The sequence below is a fragment of the Pyxicephalus adspersus genome, chromosome 12 (genome assembly GCF_032062135.1).
Source record: "Pyxicephalus adspersus chromosome 12, UCB_Pads_2.0, whole genome shotgun sequence".
Classification (NCBI taxonomy): domain Eukaryota; kingdom Metazoa; phylum Chordata; class Amphibia; order Anura; family Pyxicephalidae; genus Pyxicephalus; species Pyxicephalus adspersus.
The window spans coordinates 43,802,830-43,816,792 of record NC_092869.1 but is presented as its reverse complement, the minus strand read 5'-3'; the positions used below and the strand labels follow the sequence as shown (position 1 = coordinate 43,816,792).

The window sequence follows — 13,963 nt, the reverse complement described above, 5'->3', positions numbered from 1 at the left end:
CCAGCCTTTTCGGACATCCCTTGTCCCCTCTATGGCAGTATGTGACAGAATGACAATGCAGGGGCACAATTGGGAAACAGGGACAAATTGTGGGAATGGGGGCCTTCTTTGCAGGATCATCTGGAATTATTTTAATGACCTTGATATGTTAGGGATTTTATATACATCCAATTTAAGACAAAACAGGCAAAGAAGTAAATAAATAAAACTTTTTGCACTTTGAAGATGGAGATATTCGTCTGATACCAGTATGACTCTGGCAGTAGATGAGAAATCATTGGAAGTCTTGTTGCTCTTCTCATCAGCAGTGCCCTGATTTTCCGTATTAATCTCTAATCAATTATGAGGTCATTGGGTTAGAAGGAATGTCAGAGTGTAATAATGTTTCCATCTATTCGTCAATGTATTAGAAATTCCCTAATATCAGCTCATGAATCTCCCTCGCGGTGCACCGTGCAAGAAATATTATCCAGGAATTGCTCACACTGACTGCGAACACACACAATACTCTTTTGTTACCATTTGTCATGTCACCATCGAGCCGAGTTCGATATTTTAATCTTTTCGGACACATTAATGGATGTAGCAGAGGCCATGTTGAGATTTGTAGATAAGGAACGGCATTATTGGATATCTTTATCATTTAATTTTATTGACACAAAGCAGCCAAATACTTTCACAAATGATGGATGAAAAAAACTTTCATCCAGAGAGTCAGGAAAATGCGACGGATCAAGGGACATTATGGAGTGTTGCTTGTGAGTGCACAATAGAGGCTATGACTGTAGAAAGTACTTTAAATGTCCATTATTCTAGAACACAATAAATGTTTCTTTGTTTTCTTAGAGCACTGCATTAAAATAGATATTTAAAAGTTTACAAAACCCCCCAAATAATGGGCTTATGAATGTTCATAAAGTGGATCACACCTTAACCTTGTTTCATTTACAATTTTTTCTGAATAAGGTTTTCGTTGATGAATTACACTTTAAAGAATTAATAATATCCACAACACAAAAGAGGAAAATTACACATATGTATATGTATACAACAAAAATTAGTTTCTTCTTTTTTTTATAGTGTTTCTTTTACATTGTTGTTTCATGTTAGCAACAAAAGTCTCTAGAAAAACCAATGTGATAATTCTCCTTCCCCTGAAGAGGTTGGTTTCATACTGCGAAACGCGTTGGGTTTAAAATAGTGAGCTTTATGCCTTTGTTCATTTGTGTACTGATTCAGGAAGTTGTGTTTGCATTTAGAAACATATGCCATTTATGTGTCAAAATTGCTTTTGTAAATAGCTTATCAATAAAGTTTCTTTGATGTTTTATTAAGCGTTGTACCATCGAAACTCCCTGCTTTTTTTAGATTGCTTATGAGCAATCATAAGCCCATTATTTGTGTAGTTCTACAAAGTATGTCTCTCATTTGGGAAGTGGCAGACCTTACTTAACTATTTATAATATGGGGACTTTTTTTGCTTTTAAATCTATAAACTTTTATTTTTGTTGTAAGTAAGTTTTCATTGCTTATTTGGCCACACCAAAAGACCTGGAGGTGGTTCTGTCCCAGAAGAAGGGTCCATAGCTTGGCTCCTGCAGCATGTTGGCTTGTTGCTAATAAAAGGTACAAAATGCAAGTGTCAGCCAGGGGACAGAGTCTTGGGGAGGAGGGGGTAGCACATTGCTTCAATGGCATCATCCATGTGTTGGGGTGGTTGTGCTGTGCGGAAAGTCCTTGTCCCAGCAATGGTGTTGTCACCTATGGTAAAAGTCACAGAAAAATAAAAACAGATCTGAACGAAGCAAGGTAAGCTAACATACATTACAATATAGACTCCAGCTTTACTTTAAACTTTCATCATTTTCCTGCTCCAAAATATCTTACTGGGTAGGTTTGGATTAAAGATGTGTATCTAGGATTGCTCATATGTGGGATCCATTGTATATTCTTTTGGTGAAGCAATGCAGTGGTTGTTTCTAGAATGGGCAGACATGCTTAAAGTGTCCCTAAACTCAGAATTTTTATTTTACATGAAAGGGTAGAAAACCCTTTTATTTAAAGAAAACATTCTGTTAGTTCATGTTTTTTTTAAGTGCAACACCCTTTAAAAAAAAAAAGTCGCCTAGTTGATCAAGACTGAATGGGAGCGCGGAGCCACCAAGGATACCTACGTCACGCTTCCCGGGAGACTCTTGGCTGCTCAGGCATGCCTAGAAGGAGCTTTTTCATCAAAAGCAAAAGAAAAAATGCCCATCTCACACATGCCTAGTGAGATCGGCAAGTTTTTTTCCCAATCTAGGTCACCCGATCTCGAGCCTATGTAGGGTGACGTAAGAAGAAGAACCCGAAAGAAGAGGAGAAGATGACAGCGCCTGGCGAAAGGTTTCTTCCATCGGGTCCTGTGTCGTCCTGGTATCCATCTTTGGGCCGACGCAGGACCAGATGGAAGAAACCTTCAAAGTTTTTTTGTTTTGGGTAGTTTTGGGTTTACTTTCTCTTTAAGTGTCTCAAAGGGAAATCAAGCAAACAAAGAATAATCAAGAAAACCGTGCCAAACGATGAGAATTCAAAAGTCATTTTAACCCTGATGAAGGCACCATAGCTCAGCCCCTGAAAAGCGATGGCTTGTTATTTTAAAATAAATAATTTTGACATTATGGTTTGGAGTTATTGCTCATTGATCATTTTTGAATTTCTCTCCACCTAGACAACTCCCTGACTCAGACTTTAAGTTATAAAGTGTCCATGGCATAGGCTGGAGTTCCCTCGCAGCATAGCTCAGACTCTCACACATCTGAACTGATCCTCTCCGGTCGGTTATTTTTTATGTTACAAACATGCTGATGCATTAAATAAATTCCCTGTTGTATATCCATGCTAGAAATGATTATCCTCCAGGGTCCTCAATGACATGTCTGCCACGAAGATTTAAACCAGAAGTATAAAATATGGTGGACACCCTGAGAGATGTAGAAATCAATTTGCTTTGAATAAGGCAATAAAATGACACAATTTTATGGCTGCGTGGTCACTCTGCCTCCAGGAAACATGCAGCCGCACGCGCCTTGTGCTTAACCCTTTCAGTGGGTTGTTGTGTCTGAATCTGCTATACAATGAGATCTGCGGCAAACTGAAGACCAAAGGCCTAATGACACCGCGACAAACCCTAAATATCCCTACACTTTTTTAAGAAAAAAGGGGGATCTACTTGTGATTTTTTTAATTGAACTGCTGCAAGCAAGGGAGAGGTCATAAGCATGAGCTAATATTCTGTGCATATGTGCCCAGTAGTTAGGAGTGTACAGTGCATAATTTTTACCCTGTCAGTCATTCTTAGGATTTGGCTCCTTTAGTACTCGCATTTCTGTTCTTTTCATATACCTAATAACCCTGGAATAGAATAAGACATTGCAGTGTGTTCCCTGTTTCTAGCCCTGACCTCTCCCTGCCGTTCCACCTACAAGCATGAGAAATAGGTTTTGCAGTGCAAAGTTATGTGAAAGGGAACTTCTGGGAAAAGCCTGATGAACCAATACTGAATATTAATATTACACGTATTTATATAGCGCCATCACATTACTCAGTTCAGTACAAAGTCCATACTCATGTCACTAGCTGACAAAGGAGCTCACAATCTAATGTTCCTACTATAGTCATTGACACAGGCTAAGGACAAGTTTGGGGGGAAGACAATTAACTTAGTTGCATGTTTTTGGATTGCAAGAGGAAACAGGAGTACCTGGAGGAAACCCACACAAACATGGAGAGAACCTGCAAACTCCATGCAGATAGTGTCCTGGCTGAGATTTGAATCTGGGACCCAGCACTACAAAGGCCAGAATGCTAACCACTGAACCATTGTGTCCTAAATAAACTATAAGAAACTTACTCTCTCCTGGTGATTTTCATCTGGTGATCCTCTGTTGACTCTCTCCTGGTAAATCTCTTCTAATGATTCTTATAGTGTTTTCTCCTGGTTATTCTCCCCTTCTGGTCCATTTCTTTTTCTAGTGATCCTCTCCTGGTTACCCTGTCCTGGTAAATCTTTTCTAGTGACTCTTGTAGTGTTTCCCCCTGGTAATCCTACGTTGGTGACTCTCCTAGTAATTCTGTCCTGGTAATCCTCTTCTGGTGACCCTTGCTGGTAAATCTCCTCTGGTGATTCTCTCCTGGTGAATCTCTTCTAGATGACTTTTACCTGCTCTCCTCGTGATCATCTCCTAGTGATTCCCTTTTGGTTATTTTCTTTTTCTGCCAGCCATCCTCTGCTTGTGACTTTTTCCAGGTTTTCCTCTCCTGGTAATCTTGTCCTGATAAATTAATTCTGGTGAATCCCCTGGTGAATCTGTCCTGGTCGCTCTCTCCTGGTGATTCTCCAATGGTGAATCTCTTCTGGTGACTCTCTCCTGGTAGACTTTTCCTGGCCTTTACTCCTTATAGTTCTCACCTATTGAAGTTTGTTGACTTTCTCTTGTTGACTCCTGGTGATTCTCTCCTGGTGAATCTCTTCTGGTGACTCTCCTTGTGATCCTATCCTGGTGAATCTCCTAGTGATTATCTCCTGTGTATTTTTTTCTGCTATCATCGATCCGCCATTTATTGATTTGTCCATCCAGCATTCCTTCTCTTTGTTATGTCAGGACTGTTTAGAGTATTGATTACAGTTTATAGCCATTTAGGAAATGTATTGCTGAGCTCTATTGTTACCTCCACCATTCATCCACCAAGTGACTGTAAGCTCTTGTGCACTTCACTATGGACTCTCTAATATTAAAAAGGGTCTCTTCCTGCTTACAAAGTGCAAACCTGGATATATAGTTGTAAAGGTGAGATTGATTAAGATTAGTATAGAGCAGGGAAATATGAGAGCCTCTTTGGGTATTTTATTACCAACTGTGTCTTCATTGGGACAGAAAAGATGAAACATCTGCCCAATGTGGTCACATACAATTTGAGAACTCTGCTAGGAATTTTTATTCTTCCCTCAAGCTAATATTCAGTTATGTCACACACTATTTTGCATGGAGTGACCCTTTATTTCTATATCCTAACCCTTTGGCTTCATCAGCAACTAATGAAAAACGGGGATCAGTCTGAGGATGTAATCCCCTCCTTCATATCACTTTCACATACCATGACGCAGCTCACAAGACCATAATCAGATTTTGATGGAATCTTCTGCAACATCAGGTACAAAGATGGCAGCAGCTGTTCAATCATTGAGGATTTGTGCATAGAATCTGCAGCTCACAGATTCTGATTTCATGTATTCCAAGACAGCGAAGAGCGTTCAGCACAAACACCACCGTTAATTCTATTATAGTCCCTCCGCTGACCTATTTATCGGGAGCTCGGGGCTGGAAAGTGCTTAAAAGCTCAGCTGAGTTTATGAAGTAACACTAAAAAATATATTATCAGATTGTATAAAGAATTTATTGGGAGGGCGCAGACAAAGCGTGCACATGGGGCCCATGTACCTTCCCCAGGCCTGGATACAAACTCTGCAACCCATGGGGGATCTGGGGGCCACTGCTCATGGCAAAGCATTGTTGGGTATTAATGGGGTACCTTCACCCTCTGACACCTGCGAGGGGCAGAGACCTATTGGGCTGTTTTACAGATCTCCGAAGTCTGTTTTGCAGGCAGAATATATGATGTGAGGATATGGAATGCAATCTCCAAGATGTGCAGGCGCCAGTGAAAAATTGGAAATGTGGGAGCAATGTAATATTGCACTACACATGATGTTCTGGAATCTGAGATACTGTAAATGCTTCTTTGAGTGGTGCAGGGTGTGAAAATCAAATATCACAAAACAGATCTATCTGTCACTGAGATCCAAATACTGACAATGACTTCATCTGCTTTTCTCTCCAGAAGAATGGAGCCATGTTTGTTCACCCATCATCCAAGATGACCTGAGATTCCATCGTAAGGATGACACAATCACATAAGATATATATATTACAGATAAGTCCCTGCTGCAACCTCTCACATTTAGGCTGGCTACAAAGTTACATAGTTGCACTCTGATCACTGGGAGAAGAAGGAAATGCTTCCTCCTGCCTGCAACAGACCGATGACATCATCTCAGCCTAGGCAATGTCACGGACTGCAGCACAAAGTTGGCTGATTTATGATAAAAGGCGAACTATACACCAAGAATACTGTTGATGTGTATTGTGATATGTTGGGAATTTATTTATATGGACTGCAGTACATTAGCGTACACAATATACTGTATATAAAAATGCAGTGCTTGGAACAGAAAAAGTTTGACGTAGAACTCAGAAGGGTAGACCCAGGATAAGAGAAAAGATCAATTATATCTCAAATCTCAGTTTCAAAAGGCGGGACTGGGACCACATAAATAAATAACTGCAGCTTGGAAATAATAGGGTCACACTCCTTGAGGGTAAGTAGTCATATAACAATGTCAGCCTGCTGTCTGTGCATTGCTATAGACTAGCCGGGAACTCAGATATCACTTTTTTTAGGGGTGCCTTGACTTGGTTTCCCTGTGTATTTTCAAATGCATTCATCTAAAACTTCAATTTTTTTATTAGTAGTAGTTGAATTAAATCAGTTAGTTTTTTACTACATAGCATAGAAATGCACAGGTGACCCTTTCATACTCTTATATTACAATAAGAGGTGCCAATGGAGAGAATCAATGACGGCACAGAAAAAATTAAGAACACTGGAAGCGCATACAGCCGCCTCTGATAAAGCTTTTCTATTGGACCCGAATGCCCCTTTAATTTCACCTCCATTGTGTCTGCAGCAGCAATCAATAAATGCGTCCATGTGACTCCGATGTGCGGTAACCTTAATGTTACAATAATACACCTAATCCTAACATGCAGATATTGTGCCTTCCGCAGGGACTGATACTAAAAGAGCTTGTTAAGTTTTCTTTTCTAAAGAATGAGGTATGCTGGAGCAACATTATATCCCTAAAGGTTGAGTCTGTTCTAATGAGAACCTGCTTTCTGTGCGCGGCCTAAACCCGATACAAGATTGAGTTATTTGTCTGTAGAGGGAGATATAAATCTTGCATCTTTGGACCGTCACCAGGCCGGAGAGGAACTGAGGCCAGCGCCCAGAAAATCGTCTACATTTCAGGAAATGGAGTGAGAAACGTCTGGATTTGCAGCACTGGAGATTCCTTCGAGCGAGCGTCCTGCGTTTTGGAAGCCGTGATTGCAGGGCTTATGTTCAGGGATCAAAATGCGGTGGATGAAATGTAAAATTAGCTGCAAGATATTCATTCGGTCTGAAGGTTGATTTAAGGCCACAATCTCCCATGACGCTTTGCTGCGTTCCCAAATGGTCGCATTTCAGCGTGTCAGCAGCCACGCACCTACAGTAGCCAACAAGTCATTAATAATATTAAGGGGGAATCACTGAATTGTCTGGCGGGATGAGAGAACCCATTAAAAAAACAGATGGTCGACCGTTTTGGGGCTTTTTCAGTAAATTCACAGCTTATAAAATGTTTCCCCTTATAGATGAGTGTTATTGGAAGGTTAAGAGAAGGAACGTTTCCCTCACTCAGTGTGGCCACAAAATTGGGGAATAACGGATAAACGTGCCAAGAGGTGGAGTAATGTAGTGAGAGGAGAGCAAAGGAATGGAGATGGGAGGAATATAGACAGCAAGTGTGAGAAAAAAGGTTCAGCAGGTGAATTCAATGTGGAATGTAATGGGGGAGAAAAAGTGAAAACGGCAGGATTATAAGGCCTGACACAAAGAAAGCAGAAAAAGGAATGATGAGGGTAGTAATAGGGTCAGTAAGTAATGGAAATGAGGGCTGGTGGGATCAAGGAGGAAAGAAGAACTAAAAAGAAGGAAAAGAGCTGGCAAGGAGTGATGAATGAAGATGTGATAGTGATGAGCAGGAAGGGACTGAGAAAAGTGAATGAAGAACAAAGAGAGAAAAAAGGGTAAAGCGCAAATTAATGGGGGTGAAAAACAGGGTGGAATAAAAAAATAGTCATGAGAGCCAAGGAGGAAGAAAGAAGAGATGGTGAGGAATTGTAGAAGATCAAAGACATTTAGAAGAGATAGAGAAGATCCGGAGAGAATAGATTGTGAGAAGAACGTAAGGTTAAAGAGATATGGAGTTGATTTATTTAGGGGTTTGGGCTGTTCAAAAAGCAAAGCAGAAGATCCCTTAGAAAGAGTAAAATGAGATAAAGCCCTGCTGATTTCACCCATCCAATCTGGTAAAAGTAAAGATACTTTTTGTATTAGATACCTTGCATGTGATTGGGTATTATACAGTCACCACATTCACCAAGCCTAAACAAGGTGACAAATCAAAGTATAAATTCCTTTGGTAAACCAATCCCAATGGGAGATAGGGCGTGATAATAGAAGGGATGAAAAAATACGAAAAAGAGCTAGGAGGAAGACAGAAATGATGGTGAAGAGCAGCATAAACAGGGTTACGAGATGAAAAGGAAAGGAGATCAGCAAGTATGGTGAGGAGAAGGTGGGTTGGTGTTGGGGGGCTACATGGAGATGAGAGGAAGAAGAAAGAGTTAGGAGAACAGAAAAAGTGATGGTGGAAAGAATAAAGAAAAAATATTGGGACAAAAGTAATTGAAAAAAGACAAAGAAAAGACAGATAGGTAGTCGGAATAAATAAATGGTGAGAAAAAAGGAATGGCAATAAATGATGAGAAGACAGGAAGTCATGCAGAATGGCTCGTAGGAAGAAGGTAAAAGAAAGGAGGTTGGAAAATAAACAAAGGAGGAGAAGAAAAGAGAGATAGGGAAGACAAGAAGATGTTCAAAAAAGGAGAAGAGAAAATAAAAGAAACGTGAGGTTCTTCTTAGGAAATGAGAAAATCTGATGAGGTTCTATTAAAGAGAGATCTGGTAATGTTCTAGGGAGACGAAGAGAAGAACCTGTAAGTCTATAGCGGGGAATGGAGAATTTATGAGGTTCTAGTGATAGTAGGGTTCTATCAAGGAGAGGAGAAGAGCTGGTGAGGTTCTAGTGAGGAAAAAAGAGAAGCCGATAAGATTCTGGTGGGGAAGGGAGAAAAACCCTGATCTAGCGAGGAAGGGAAAAGAGTTGGGGAGCTACTGGTGGGAACAGGAGAAGTATGGAGTGAAAGAGCAAAAGAAACAAAGTAAAGATTAGATGAGGAGTGAGGTCGGATGAGCTTTGTAAGGGGAAATATAAAGGAAAGGTGGGAACGTTTTGATGAAGAGGAATAAAGAAAGTAGTGGGAGGAAAATACTTTTCATCAAAACGGCCATCACGGTTGGATGCACTCTTGCCTTGGCAGTCCTAGGTCACAGGTTCGAATCTCGGCCAGGACACTATCTGCAAGGAGTTTGTATATTCCCCCCATGTTTATGTGGGTTTTCTCTGGGTACTCTGGTTTTCTCCCACATTCCAAATACATGTGTCCTAATGACACATGACTATGATAGGGACATTATACTTAATATGCAAAGGATATAAATGAAACATCACACCTGTTATTCTCGTAGTTGATGGTTAACTCAGATGAGCTCGATGCATGTGCAGATCTGTCTGTGTTGAATCACTTTCTGTCTCTCTCTTCCCAAAAGAAAACATCTGATGTAAAAGTACCAGCATAGCGACTTCTTATCCCCGGCCCAGACCTCAGCTCATTCACTGTACGAGTTACGTCACTCCAAACTGAAACCAAGAGAAGACAAAAAGATGGAGATGCCATGACAAGAATCAGAAGACTAATGACTGTGACAAAGCAAATACTGAAAATAAACCCAGACGCTGGCAAAGGTTGCAGAATGTCTGAACAATGTGTTTTGTTCGATGCAGTAACTTTATAGTTCTGAATGGAATATTACAAGTTGCCTTCTTGTCAGATCACCTTCATTCCAGGTGGCTTTTCACTTAAAGGTGTTTTGTCAGAAAATATATATTTAATATGATATATTAGCTAACAGTTTCTCTTTGTCTCATGCCAAAGGGTGTTACGGAGTTTAAAAGACTCTTCGTAAAAACTTCTCTTCATATTTTACGATTTCTAAAACATAACATAAGCAGAGACCATGAAAAGAACAGGTGATGGGAGGAATGTAAATTGTGAGAAAGGGGCTCATAACATTTTTGGGTGCCCTGTCAGAACACTTATAATATATTTAGAATAGGAAAAAGGGTTTTGCTGTTTTAGCAATATTCAGAACATTTTGTGCCACATTGGAAAAAAGCATTAAAATAAAATTAAAATGTAGAAGACAAAATAAGAGGGTGCAATGGGAAGTTTGCAGCGTTCCTCTGGAATATCAGAGGATATCAGAGTGACTGAGTATTCTTTCATTTTTTTATTTAATTTAGTTTCTTTTTATTACTATTTCTTTGTGATTGCACATCAAGTGACACACTGCCCTGTTTATCAGAAAAGTTGTGTGACCCCTATTTGAAATCTGTGAGTTATACAGCAACTCCCTTCTGTTGGATTTCATTTTGGGGAGGGTAAGTAAATTTATACATTTCTGAAACTTTAGCTGGTTGGTTTTAGCATTTTTTGTATATTAGGAATATTTCCCAGTATATTTGGGAGTTTGTTTCCGTGGTTCAGAAAATGAGTCTCCAATGGTCCCAACAGTTGCTGCTCCTTCACTGTTCCATTAGCAGTTGGGGTGGTGGGTCCTTGACTGGGCTGTGCTCCCTTATTACAATGGTCAGGGCTCAAGTAAAGTGGTTTATCAGTAATGCTGTGATCACAAAAAGTGAAAAAGAATTCCCAATCTATAGCCAGGTAAAGCAAAACACATATTTGACCTTTAGGTGAATTTGGCAGAATTCACCTACAAGAAAAGAACAATTTATCGTTCTGATATTATTATCAGAAACAAAATTATCATTTCATTGTTTGTCATCTCAGCGATCAATTCTTCTTGGCCTCCCTCTTGCACAGGTCTCTTATAATGTCAGAATTCACAATGATCCTGCCAACCATCTTTCCAAATTTACTAGTTACCATAAATTTAAATTCATTTCCCGACTTAATGTTGCCAATAACAGCCGTGACCCCTTGGTGGTGGACACCGCGGTTGTATAACATATCCTTAAATTTCAGCCTGGGCTGCTCAGAATCCAGCGTGTTCACCACAAGAAGATCTATAAATTTTATAAAGGTTTTAATAAGTGATGGTGAGAAAGAAATGATGGAGGAAAACTGACACCTCTCCGGTACTGTGCACAGATATTTCTGGCTGACTCTTAGAGGGATTAGGAATTAAATTCAAGTCAAAATTGTTACTTTAGTTTTCAAGAGAATATGAATAGGGCTGGTTGTGAAGTGGGGTGATCTGTGCAAATGCCCAGGATCCCCACTTTCACCGGGGCCCCAACTAACAGAATGGCAGAGGTGCATGGAGTTTGAATGCTGTACATTTACCCAGGGCCTCATTTTGTCCAAAACTTACCTTGAGTTAGGATTGGTTTAGGCCCTTATAAGTACTAATTTTACATATAATACCTGTTCTAGCTTAAGTTCAAACTAGACAAATCCTCAGCAACTATTTCCTTTACAGATCCCCCAGCCCAGTGCAGGCTGTAATCACCTATTATTCCGGCCCTGATGAAGAGAGATCCTTGTGGAGCCGAAACATGCTGGAAAGTTTCCTTAAAGACAAATAAGTCTCATTCTGGACTTTTATTATTTAACAATTGCTTGTACTTTGCAGAGAAAGGCAATACATAAATAAATGAACCTTTTTTTACTGTTGCAATAATTACTTTGTAACGTGGGAGAACTTTTATTTTTTTTAATTGTTAAATAAGTTTTGCCTGGCCTAAAAAAGGAAAAATTGAAAGCCAAAATTTTGGAACAGGGAAACTTGTGCCAAGATCAACATCTTTACAATCACCCCATTGATTCCCTTAACCACAAAGATGGTTTATTCAGAATGTTGTGCAAACAAATAGATTAATACAATAATGTTTCCTATGGGACTTTTAAGGTGCTTATCAATAAGTAATCACAGTATAAGGCATTTCTTATGCTACTTTATTAGGTTATACTTAGATAAAAAAAACAACGTAATAATGTTTCCACTATGTTTTACATATACAGCTTGTCAATTCCATGTCTAATATTTTCTACATTAGAGTCCTTGACGCATTTCACCCAAAGGCTTCTTCAGAAGGACATAGCATGGTATTTGCATCAATTTCATTTTTAAAATTTCAACAAAGAAGCATGTTCCAAATGTGATTCTCAAACAATATATTTGATGTAGCTTGCTAACATTGGTACAATGCATGCGGTTGTATGAACCGTGACCCCTTAGCTGTGTGTAGTGCTTGATTTTTTCATCCAACCCTGCTCTTTACATTTGTTTTTTCCTACAGATAATCAATGTGGTACACAATGATATTTTTAGCCACCTTGCTTTCCCATGGGTAAACAGCTTGGGTCACAGTCACCCAGCAGAAACTAATAGATCAGAAATTTGAGCATCAGTGCATTGAATTCTCTAAAATATTTTATATATAAATTAATAATCCCTTTAACTAAATATTCCTTAGGTGTGCAACTACTATCACATTGTATGAAACAGTTATTTAAAGCATATGTAAACCCAAATACTGATATCCCAATAAAGCTTTACTATGTCAAATATTTAATAAATCCTAATAATCCTGGCATTCGATGGTATAGGCTGTCTACCAGTTGTGCCATTGGGTTGCCACAGAGTTTTACAGACTATGGCATATGGCCATTTCAAGACACATTACCGCAGGCGCTGTTATTATCACCATTAGGAAACCTGGCCTGAGATATGCCATGCAGCCAGCAGTGAGGTGCATGGAGACAGGATGGGGCTGCAGAATATCTGTAGCTTCCAAATGTAATGAAAGGGTCAGAAAGAAAGAAAGTAAAGGAAAAAAAAGAGAAGAAAAGAAAAGAAAGAAATCAAAAAAGAGAAGAAAAGGAAAAGGAAAGAAATGAAAGAAAAAAAAGAAAATAGAAAGAAAACAAAAAAGAAAGAAAACAAAGACAAGAAAGGAAACAAAAAGGAAATACATGAAAGAAAAGAAAAGAAAAAAAAAGAAAAGAAAGAAAGAACGAAAGAAAGAAAACAAACAAAAAAAGAATATAGAAAGGACACAAAAAAAGAAAGAAAACAAAGAAAGAAAATAAAAAAAGAAAGAAAGAAAACAAGGACAAGAAAGGAAACAAAAAGGAAATAAATGAAAGAAAAGAAAGTAAAGGAAATACATGAAAGAAAAGAAAAGAAAGAAAGAAAAGAAAAAAAAAAGGAAACAAAGTAAAAAAGGAAACTAAAAAAGAATAGAAAGGACACAAAAAAGAAAGAAAGAAAACAAAAAGAAAATAAAGAACAGAAAAAGAATTAAAAAGGAAAGGAAGAAAGTTGTTTATGCACAGAGAAAACTAAATGTCATCCACTTCAGATTTACATTAACCTTTGCTGTTTCCATGAATTGTTTGCATCCACCTGCAATGGCTCCGTCAGAATAGCTGGGGGTCACAGAAGTTCTATAACTCATAAGCAATGTAGGAAAACTTCAGGCCGGTCTAGTAAAACTCCACAACATGTTACGGCTTTGTTCTTGGCCGTTCCGTCAAGCAGAAATTTTTGGTCCGGGCTGGATCACTTTATCTCTGGTCTGTGGACACAACTAATTGGAGACAGTGTGAGGGCCAGTTTGGCCAGAGCGGCGGTTGTAAATATCGGGCCGCTGGCATCTGTTTTCTGGTAAATGTGAAATGTTTGCAAATAACTGGAACATTTCCTCCAGGTCAAATCAAGTTGAAAATTTGCATTTTCTGCCAACTTATGTCACAATTTCTGAGCGTTATTTTTATGGAAAACAAGCCGGACAAGTTACAGCGCTCACTCACTCTATTCCTGTCTGGAAAATTTCCCGCATTTAACGCAAAACATAGCAACAGGGATTAAGTTTTATTTTGTGTAAAAG

General features: G+C 39.0%; 1 long non-coding RNA gene across 1 annotated transcript; it reads right to left on the bottom strand.

Moving 5' to 3' along the window:
* Positions 1-637: 637 nt before the first annotated feature.
* On the bottom strand, positions 638-13,711 carry LOC140342151 (uncharacterized). The gene is made up of 3 exons (XR_011923000.1): positions 13,448-13,711; positions 9,499-9,685; positions 638-1,761 (listed from the first exon to the last, which is right to left on the bottom strand). It is a non-coding gene; the product is annotated as an uncharacterized lncRNA (long non-coding RNA).
* Positions 13,712-13,963: the final 252 nt, after the last annotated feature.